General features: G+C 42.0%; 1 long non-coding RNA gene across 1 annotated transcript in view; it reads right to left on the minus strand.

Moving 5' to 3' along the window:
• LOC112583896 overlaps positions 1 to 10087 on the minus strand; it is a 32264-nt gene extending 22177 nt beyond the window's left edge. The window contains exon 1 of the long non-coding RNA XR_003108180.3: positions 8890 to 10087. This is a non-coding gene — a long non-coding RNA (uncharacterized LOC112583896). The remainder of the gene's footprint in view (positions 1 to 8889) is intronic.
• Between the last annotated feature and the right edge of the window lie 424 nt (positions 10088 to 10511).

Raw genomic sequence — 10511 nt, forward strand, 5'->3', positions numbered from 1 at the left:
TCTAAGCCAGCTCTGAATGCAGGGGGCCCAGGTTCAATCCCTGGTCAGGGAATTAGATCCCACATGCCACAACCAAGAGTTCATCATATGTCACAACTAAAGATCTCATGTGCTGCAACTGAGACCTGGTGTGGTCAAATAGATATTTACTTAGATTTTTTTTTTTTTTTAAGAAAGAAATCAGTATTGTCATTTGCTGCTGCTGGTGGTATCTGCTCAGTCATGTCTGCCCTGTGCTCTGTCCATGGAATTCTCCAGGCAAGGATACTGGAGTGGGTTGCCATTCCCTGATCCTCCAGACCCAGGGATTGAACCTGGGTTTCCTGCATTGCAGGCAGATTCTTTATCATCTGAGCCACCAGGGAAATGCTCATTAAATGCAGACTCCATTTAAGATTGATAATGTGAAAGCTTTTCAAGGTACTTTTGGGGAGGGGATACTGTCTTTCATGGTTTTCCCATGGGTAAAGAAGGAAGACAATTAGATTCAGGAGAAATCCAGAAATTGGAGAGAGAGAGCTTGAAAGTTTGAACCATTTTCTTTTTCTGGTTGGGAAAATATGCTCTTCTGGTGTTTGATGTTCCAAAGAGATCCCTCCAGCAAGGAGTTAAGGTCGGATATGGCCTAGTGCCCAGCGAGATCCAGTGGGAGGCCAAAGGAAGGCAGTGGATGAAGCGGTGCGGAAAATGTTCTTTCCAAATTTTACTTATTCCCCCAAGATGGGCCCCTGCTCTAACATTTACCCTGTGCCTTATAATAGCATTTGGGGAATCATTAAACGCTTTTGGTGTCACTATTTTAATTAAGAGTGAAAGTCCTGCATGGGCCAGACACAGTGAGGCTCTGTTACTAGTGGTCACTGGGGAGAAATGGAATGTCAAGTAAGTGCAGACTCTTGGCTACAGAGTCCTAGAACCCCTTACTTAAAGCCTGCTTCAGAAGATTACTTCATCTAGCCAGGACGGTGAACTTGATCCACTAAAATGAAAGGTGACTCATTCTCTCGAAATCTGTATCTGTATCCTTACCTCTATCTATAACATTCATGTCCACTGAAATGCTGCAATACACAGTCAAATAATGAATGAGTTTATGTTTTTTGATAAAGATTGCAAAAGTGTTGCGACATTGGATCTGTAAAAAGCTAGACTCAAATCTTAAAATATGACTTATGACAGCTGCTGCCACATTTGGAGCCTTAATTTTTAAGCTTCATCCTTGAATCCTTCGCTTACATAAGATACGCCAAATGGCAGCCAGGGAGGCAATACAAGGCACAGCATTGTATCGTCTTTCAAGACTGTGCAACTGTATTCTTTTCTTGACAAACACTGCTTTGAGAGTATACTTTCTTCAGGCTACCTCTCTTCACCTTTTATGATAAACAAAGCAACCCTTTTTTTCCAATCCTTCATTTATTATGATGTACAATTGCTAAATGAGCAGATTCTGTAACCCAACCCCACTCTCCCAGCTTTGGAGGAGATCCAGGGATATTTACTTTAAGCACAGTGCAGTCTTACTGTAATAAAATACTGTATGCACAACATTTCCCAGTAACTGCTTGTATGAGGATGCTATGTACTTAGCCATTACCACTCTACCCAGGGTGCACTATATCAGAGGAAACACTAAACTTTAACTTTTTCCTCCTCTGGGAATCTGAGAGATCACTTTGCACAGATTAACGTGTTATATACTCTATGCTCTGTAAAAATGGTTCTCCAGTACAGATTTTAGTATGCTTGTTCCTTGTTGATAGCTACGCCATAAAGACAGGGGTACAAACTCAAACATGTGATGATTCTACATATATTTAGAGAACACTTAAACATGCTAAAAAAAAAAAGTAATTCACATACAACTTTGTACGGCCCAGCAGTACCACATTCAGGAAATACCTCCATAGCTGCAGACACGAGTGTGTTAATGTCTTTGATTACTTTCATATGGTACACTTGGAATTGTTAAAACACAGCTGCCACACATCAGAAGGTACTAGAAACAATCTGTTGGACAATACAACAAAATGGGAGTAAATGAATTTCACAAATACCCCATGCTAGTTACTAGGGGATGATTAACATAAAAAAGGAAAAAGAGCAAAAATTTTAAAAGTGCCAAATGCAACAGGAAATATCCCCAAAAGTCAGTGGTCTTTTTTTGGTCTTAAACATCCTTTCAAAATATCCCTCCACTATATGCTTAATGGAAAAAAAATATGTATGGACAACCCCCAATATTGATTTATACAGTCTTTTCCCCCTCAAAATTATTTTACTTGTTAAGAGCAAAACTTGACAGTTTGGAGGACTAATTATTTTCCAAAGGTAGAAAAATCACCTTGCTAGAGCAAATCTCAGGGGTGCCCTGGCTTCTTTCCCTAGCTTCTAAGTGCTGTGACAAGGAGTCTAATGTAGGCAGTTACCTATTCTATTCTTAAAACTTTCCAATGGAGATGATTCAGCAGTGTGTCTTAGAAGCTCATTTGGTGTCAAACTAGCCACCTAAAAGGACTTGGAAAATATGAGGCGTGATCCCAGTGGGTATGCAAAGTTGCTGAAACACAAGAGAGGAACTTGAATTCTGTCTGAAACGGAATCTCCCGTTACAAATATTTCTTAAAGCAAGTACAGGTTTGAAGATCAGAGTTTCCTCAAAATACACAGATGGTTTTAGTATTCCTAATGGAGTCAAAGGTTATCCTATGCATTGCTGACAGATCACGAATTCTCTTTAGTGATGTGTTGTTTCAGCAGCACTGGGTTAGAAGAGGCAAATTCTGAACAGTAGAGACACATGATGCTCTAGCAAAATGAACGTTCGAGTATTGATATGTGGAAAGTGTTAGTGTACAAAGATGTTAGAGACATGAATTTGAAAGTGATCTGTCAACACAAACAAATCAAGATTATATACTAAGTTCAAAGCAGAAGTTTTCCTGGTTCTCATTTACCGGTAAAATGAGCAAGATAAAGTCTAGAGATTCTGTTTTTTTTTTTTTATGTTGACATATAGTGAGCAATTTCCCCCAATGCAGAGAAATTGCCAATGAATGTTTAAAATTAATTGATTCAACAAATTCTTAAGGACTACTTACTAGATGCTAGGGAATGCAGCTAGGAATAAGACAGACAAATAGCTTGGATTTTTGGATACTTACATTTTTGTTGGAGAAGAGACAGGCAATAGACAAGTAACTTAAAAAAAATCAAACAAGGTAATTTTAGCTAATGATAAATGTCATTAAAACATAAAACTACATAGTGTGAAACAGTGTCTGTGGGTGGAGAGATGGGCTGAAAACCTGTAGAGTCAGGGAAAGCCTCTCTGAAGAAGAGGAATTTAAGCTGAGATCTGAATGACAAGAAGGAGCCAACTTTGCAAAGCCTTGAGGGAGAACATTCCAGAGAGAGGGAGCAGCAAATGCAGAATCCCTCAGGTAAGAGCAAGCTTGGCAGGTTCGGGGACAAACAAGGCCAGTGAGGACTGAGGGCTGTTGGTGAGGGGAGTGATGCACTTTTATTTAAGCAGGCTGTGTATTTTTAGATTTTAGAGTTTGAGCTCAAAAAGATAATACGCGCTTTTTAGATATTGGAAACCATTTCTGATGACGGATATAATAGCTTTTGCCTGTTCTCCCAACTGTCAGAGAACAAATGTGTTTTCTCAGAAGTAAGGTCTATGCTCGCTTGGGTTTGCTGGCTCTCGCCGTAGCTTGTGAATGCTGCATTCCAGGTCCCTGCAAAGTCCCCACCTTCCTGTGTGGTCAACTCTGGAAGTCCATGGTCACATATGCTCACAAATAACCCCCCACCACCATGTGGCTCTGTGATCCTCTTCCTCCTACAGTCGTGGCTGCTTCTATGGGAACGGCCCCCTTTGCTGGCCCCACCATGTCCCCAGGTTTGGGGTCACTTCTATGGGGTATGGCCCCTTCACTGCCTTGGGATAGCACTGGCATCTTCAAAAGGCACCAGTGAGCTGCACCTCTACAACACCCCTAAGGTGCCCCAACCGCCAGGGATTTCTACAACGTAGGAGAGAATGCCGCCTTTTGTGACACTGCCCTGTTTAGGGGCTCACAAACATGGTTACTTTGTCTTCCAGTTCAGTGATGGTCCTTTCAAGTCCTATTGACAATGCCACCAACTTCCATTCCCTCCACTGCCATCTTTAAACTCCCACATCACCTGTGCATGGGGTTCTAGCCAGGAGACCAAATGCAATGGGGGTCAGCCCTCTGCTCTCAGAACTATCCCTCTCCTCTAACTGCAGATGCTTGGTGTCCAGCTCTCTATTCCCCTAGATTCACCCCATCTTTGGAGTTACTCAAATATGTTTGATAAGCCCATTCTTTCCAATTCTCCCATATGCCAGACGTGGCAGATCCCCAGTGGAGGACATAACTGTCTCAATTTGCTTCCCCTGTCCCCACCCTGGTGCATCTATGTCATCTCTGTCAAAGTCTCCATCTCCTCCTGGTTCAACTGCCAGGGTCACTGTCATGGACGAGCCCAGCAATGCATGAGCTTTCCCCTCGCTTAGGTCCCTGGAGCAGTTTATGGCAGCCAGGATACCTGCAGATCTTTGAGCCTGTCTTGTGAGGAGATGACCTCCATCAATTTCAGGATCTATTCCAAGCCTTCAATAATTTTTTTTAGTCATGGAGATGACATTTTTTGGCTCTAAAAAGTTCTTTTCTGGGTCTTGTCTGTCCTTTACAACTGGCAGCTCTTTGGGGCTGCAAAACAATGCTATCCGTATACTGTCTGGCCAGATGGAAGGGCTAATTCCCCAGGCAATGGCTCCAGCCACACCTTCTGTATGTTTCAGTTCAAGCGAAGCCTTTGGCTCAGATCTCCAAAAGCACATCCTTCTAGATTCACTCCTTGTTCTCAATACGAGGTGTATTCCATGAACTCCCCTCTCACCGCATGTCATGTCCTGGTGGGCTGGATCATAGGATCGTGCATTTTGTGCAATGAACAAAGGCAGGCCAGGATGGGGCCTGGTGCCTGCCTGGCAAGCTGTGCCCCAGTGAGGGCCTGCCAGCCTGAAGAAGGTGTGTCTCCTTGCAACTCAGCTACTCAAGAGAGGCTGCTTTTTGTCATTTGCACAATGACACTGTCTGTGCTGCTCTGACAGGTGCTGGGAGGAGTGGTTTATTTCTGCATCCTAATTGTATCCTCTGGGAGCCAGCAGAGAGTTTCCATTGCCTTTGTTCTCCCAACAGGCTCACTAATTCCTAGGGAGAATACAGACCATGCACATGTCTCTTAAAAGAGTTTATCGTTTAAGGAGCCGAGTTGGCACCCAAATTCTCCAGTGAAAGAGATCTTCAACGGGCAGCTCAACTCAGAAAGTGGGTGCTCTTGTGGCCCCCACAGCTAGAACGGGGAACATAGTTAGATTCCTTCAGAAACTCCATTGAAATTATCAAATGACTTTTCTTTGAGGAAGTAACTCAATGACCAGCACGGCCCATGAACATTTTGATATGTACCTCCATGGCATATCATGGCATCGACTTTCTAGCAGCTTGATGAAAATATGTTCTTGGCCTTGTGTTAGTTAAATCTGCATCAGGAATCTCCTTCCAAAGACAGGAAAAGATGCAACTCTTTCTTATAAGCTCTTGTCAGCACTCACTAATGTAAAACTCTAGGCCTCTGCATGTTCTTCCCCTCCCGCTAAGTTTCTCAGAATCTTAGGTAGTATGTTCAGTGAATTCAGACATAAGTCAGATTAGTCATGCTGACTGTCAGTCAGAGAAGGAGAAATATCATATGATACCCTTATATGCAGATTCTAAAAAGAAATGATACAAATGAACTAATTTACGAAATAGAAACAGACTTACAGAATGAATTTATGGTTACCAGTGGGGAAATATGGGGTAAGAGATAATTAGGGAGTTTGGGATGGACACGTACACACTGCTGTACTTCAAATGGATAACAACAAGGATCTACTGTATAGCACAGGGAACTCTACTCAGTGTTATGTGGAAGCCTATATGGGAGGGAGTTTGGGGGAGATTGCATGCATGTCTACTTGCTCAGTCATGTCTGACTGTGACCCCTTTGGACTGTAGCTCCATGGCTCATTTTTCTATGGGATTCTCCAGACAAGAATACTGGACAGGGTTGCCATGCCCTCCTCCAAGGGATCATCCTCACCGAGGAATCGAATCTGCGTCCCTATGTCTCCTGCACTGCAGGTGGATTCTTTGCCCAGTGAGCCATCAGGAAAGCCCTTGGGGGAGAATGGATACATGTATATGCACGGTTGAGCCCCTCTGCTGTGCACCTGAAACTATCACACTGTTAATTGGCTATGCTCCAATCTAAAATAAAAGGCTTTTAAAGAGAAATAAGTCAAATTAGTTACTGTGCATCACCTTCATTTCTGTTCTTCTGATAAGACACTCTGTGCCCTGTGCTTGGTGTGTGGAACATCTCCCTTCTCTGCCTCCTCCACTAGATATCCACACATCTTTGCCCATCCCACACGCCTGACCAAGGGCCTGTGGCCCCGGATGGGCCGAGCTATTGCTGCTTTGGCTGCTTACTACCCCCAGGGGTCTTCCTCCACCAAGGCCCAAGTAAGTACCCGTGAGATGCTGCAACTGTTCGGAATCCCGCTGTGAGTTGGGGGCATTGGTGCTTTTCTTCTCTTTAGATTTCTGTTACACTAGAGGGTTCCCAAAGCAGTAATGCATGTGCTTTAACACCTTAGGATGGCTCTCCGGAGCAGTCCTACCATTTTCACGTATATTATCCCAGCTCATCTCTGGACTCAGACACAGGGTGAAGGACTACGCCAGGAGCTCATCCAAGTGACAGATCCTCCGATGTATTCATGATCACCCGTCTCTGGCTCTATTCCTGACTGAGCTCGTGTTTGGGTCTCTGTTCCATTCGGACAAGGTTTGCCTGGGAAACTCCTCAGCTCATCATACAAATTGACCAACGGCAGGCCCATCTTCCCTGTTTGCCAGACTCATGAACTTTCCCCCTCCCTCAGCCCCAAGGACATATATTTTCTATAAGTGATTAGGTCTTCCTTTTTTTTTTTTTTCTTTTGCTGTCACTCTGTCCATTTGTTTCATAAAAGAATTTGAAACATTCAACTATTCTGGCAGTTTCTTAAGTGGCAAAATATAGGAACGAGATATTCCATCAGTAAGCCTCTTCCACATCCTATTAATGCAGTAATGTCTCAAAAGTTTATAATTAGGATGAACTTGCTTGCCAGTTAATGAGGTCACCATGAATCAAAAATGTAGAGTAAAAAGTTATACTTCTTCATTTGGATTCAAGAATATGTGTAGTGAATAAGACAGTAAAATATCTGCATTTAAACATTAAGTTACAGTTGTTTCAAGAAGCTTAAGCTCCATCATTCGGTGAAGGCACCACTATTCTCAGCTGGGCATTTTGTACCGGCGCATAACGTATGGGCTTATGTGTATAAGCTTCAGAGAACTTAAACCAGCCTCTCCAAAAAAAAAAAAATAAAGCATTCTGACATTTTCTAGGTTAGAGAAAAGATGTTAAATGAAAGAGGTGATCGAAAAGGCTTCACTACTTGTGTTATTGGAGAACAAATACAATGGATTGATAGGTGACTCAGGTTTACAGCAATGGGTTTCCAACTTTTTAAAAAAGTATTCTTTATCCAACCTCAAGATTGTTGCAAGCTTGAGCATATTTAAAAGTTTTGCTTTCAACTGGTGAAACAGACATGCAGTGATGTGGTGGCAAACTTCTAATAACAGGATCTCCAGGAAGAGGGTGAGGTGGCAGAAAAGGGTGGATATGTAGCATGTGTCCATTTCTATGGTGTAAACACTCCTACTATCTGGGATTTCAACTTGCCAGAGTGATGTCTCTGCACATGGATTTGAAAGAGAGTTGCAGGAAAACACCATTATACAGTATTTCAACCACACAGGTACAAGAGGTGACACTAACCTCAAAAGCAGAGATAAGGTAGTAGGGACTTCCCTGGTGGTCCAGTGGTTAAAGAATCCACCTGCTGATGCAGGGGACACAGGTCCAACCCCTAGTCTGGGAGGATTCCTCATGCTGCAGAGCACCTGAGTCCACGTTCCACAGCGAGAGACGCCACCACAATGAGACGCCCATTCTCTGCAACTAGAGAGTAGCCCCTGCTGGCCACAACTAGAGAAAGCCTGCGTGCAGCAATGAAGACCCGGTGTGGCCAAAAATAAATAAGTAAATTCTAAAAATAAAATAAGTACCACAAAATGTTTTTAAAAAGAGAGATAATATAGTAAATAACAAGAAAGTGATGGGTTTTGAATATTTACTACCTATGCTTTTAATAAAAGTTATATAATTATGAGTTGATTGAACTGAATTTGAACAATGGTCATGTTTAACAAGCAACTCACAAAATTCTTGAAAGTGTAACAGCCAACTCTTGAGAACTGGCCCAAGCTTACGGCATACCACCACACATACCCAATCGGTCAGGTCCTGTAAGATCTGACTTTGGAAACAGGAAGTGCACAGATAAGGTATCGTCCAACTTTGTACCACTAACACTGGCCAACAGAGGTACTCCATCCTTCAGAGAATACGCCAGAGGGGCCTTTCATTAATAAAATCTCAACTAATTAGAATCCGTAAAAAACAAACCCTCAGATAACTAGGTTTTCCTTCTATTTTTTAGAAAGAGAAACAAGTTGTAAGGTTGGTTTAGTGCCTGCTCTGAAAGGTTTCTAAGACAATGTATTATATCAATTTATTTTTTAAAAAAACACTTATTCCAGAGAAGGCTTAGATGTCAACACCATAAATTTCCTGTGCACTGAGAAAAAAATAAACAAAAGTACAAAGAAAGATAAAAGAGCAAACCTCAGTCAGGGAAGTTGCCTGGACAGCACGTTGTGGATCAGCAGCTCTGTCCTGTCCTGGCTGAACTAAGAACGGTCCCCCCGTTCCAGGTGGCCCATCTCCAGCTTGCCAGCAGACGAGAAGGGCCTGCACGAAAGGCTCTTCCTAAACAGATGAGCCAGTGCTTGGCTGAGGCAATCACATACCTTCCCTCAGGGATTTGAACTGCAGGAAAGAAAGAATGTGTCCAGTTAGTGAGGTGAGGCCAGAAAGAGGTCATGAGGCAGTACCTGGGCCAGGTTAGTCACAAGCAGAAATCATGAGTAAGCAAAGGACAAGAGGGATGTGCCAAGTCAAGGAAGAGATAGTCTGTAAGAGGGGGAAATGAGCAGCTTGTCCCCATTTGACCTAAATCCTTGTCAGCTGGCCAGTTCCAGGCCATGTGCAATCCCCTTAATAAACCAGGGTATGAACTAAGACGCATTGTGCTCATTGTATCATAGGCAGAATTGTAAATGTACAGAAAAAGGCACTGAAATGAGTCTCCGTATTAAGTTTTTGCTGGTATTTATTGTGTAGATCCTTAGAAATGCTGAGTAGAAGAATGGACAAATGTTTTCAATGGGAACTTTATAAATGAGGCAGAACTTGCTTCACATGGCCATTTCTTAGATTAATTCTTAAGTGTAATAGCCTTGTATTAATAAATAATTCAGAGAAGATATTTTTACTGAGAACTAAGTATTCATGGTTCAGGTATGCAGCTTTGGGAAGAATTTAACCTCAAATAAAAGTTAGAGAATCTTTGAGTCTCCTTCAAATATGTTATCAAAGGCAGCTATGTGACAAAATTGTAAGTCAGATTTTCTATTTCTTACATTTTCTATAGCCTCAGCTAGGCTTCTACACAATTATTGTTGTTTTTCCGGTGATGATACCTAAGTAAGGTACTACCTTAAAAGAAAATGTAAAAAGGGTAATACTCCGTAGATTCTTGTAACAGGCAAGGTAATTTTACTTACTGTCTTCCATTGGATTTTCTTAACTTTAGGAGATAGGCGGGCATGGTAATCTCCATTTTTTCCAAATGAGAACACCGAGGCTCAGAGAGAAGGTAACTTTCTTTTTATTACAGAGTTTTGGAGCTGGGACTTCAACTCCAGTCATGGTAAGAATGATAGTTAAGATTTACTGAGCCATAATCATGTGTCAGGAACTGTTGTAACCATATATCATTCCCATTTTATGGATGAGAAAACTGAGAACTCTCTTAGCTCAAGTTGCTATCAAATGAAGAGGCAAAGCTTTAAAAACGCTGATCTTAAAATTTATACATGTTTTGGGAGCTTGGAGTGAGTGAGTTGAAAGTGGAGGCAGGGTTAGAGAGTAAAGAAAGCTAGTTATCACTACAAATGACCCAATTTCGTTCCTTTTTTTATGGCTGAGTAATAAATATTCCATTGTATATATGTACCATTTCTTCTTTTTCCATTCATCTGTTGATGGATATCTAGGTTGCTTCCATGTTTTGGCTATTGTAAATAGTACTGTGATGAACTTTGGGGCACATGTGTCTTTTTGAATTATGGCTTTCTCAGGATATATGCCCAATAGTGGGATTTCTGGGTCATATGGTAGTTCTA

The sequence above is a fragment of the Bubalus bubalis genome, chromosome 3, assembly GCF_019923935.1.
Source record: "Bubalus bubalis isolate 160015118507 breed Murrah chromosome 3, NDDB_SH_1, whole genome shotgun sequence".
NCBI lineage: Eukaryota > Metazoa > Chordata > Mammalia > Artiodactyla > Bovidae > Bubalus > Bubalus bubalis.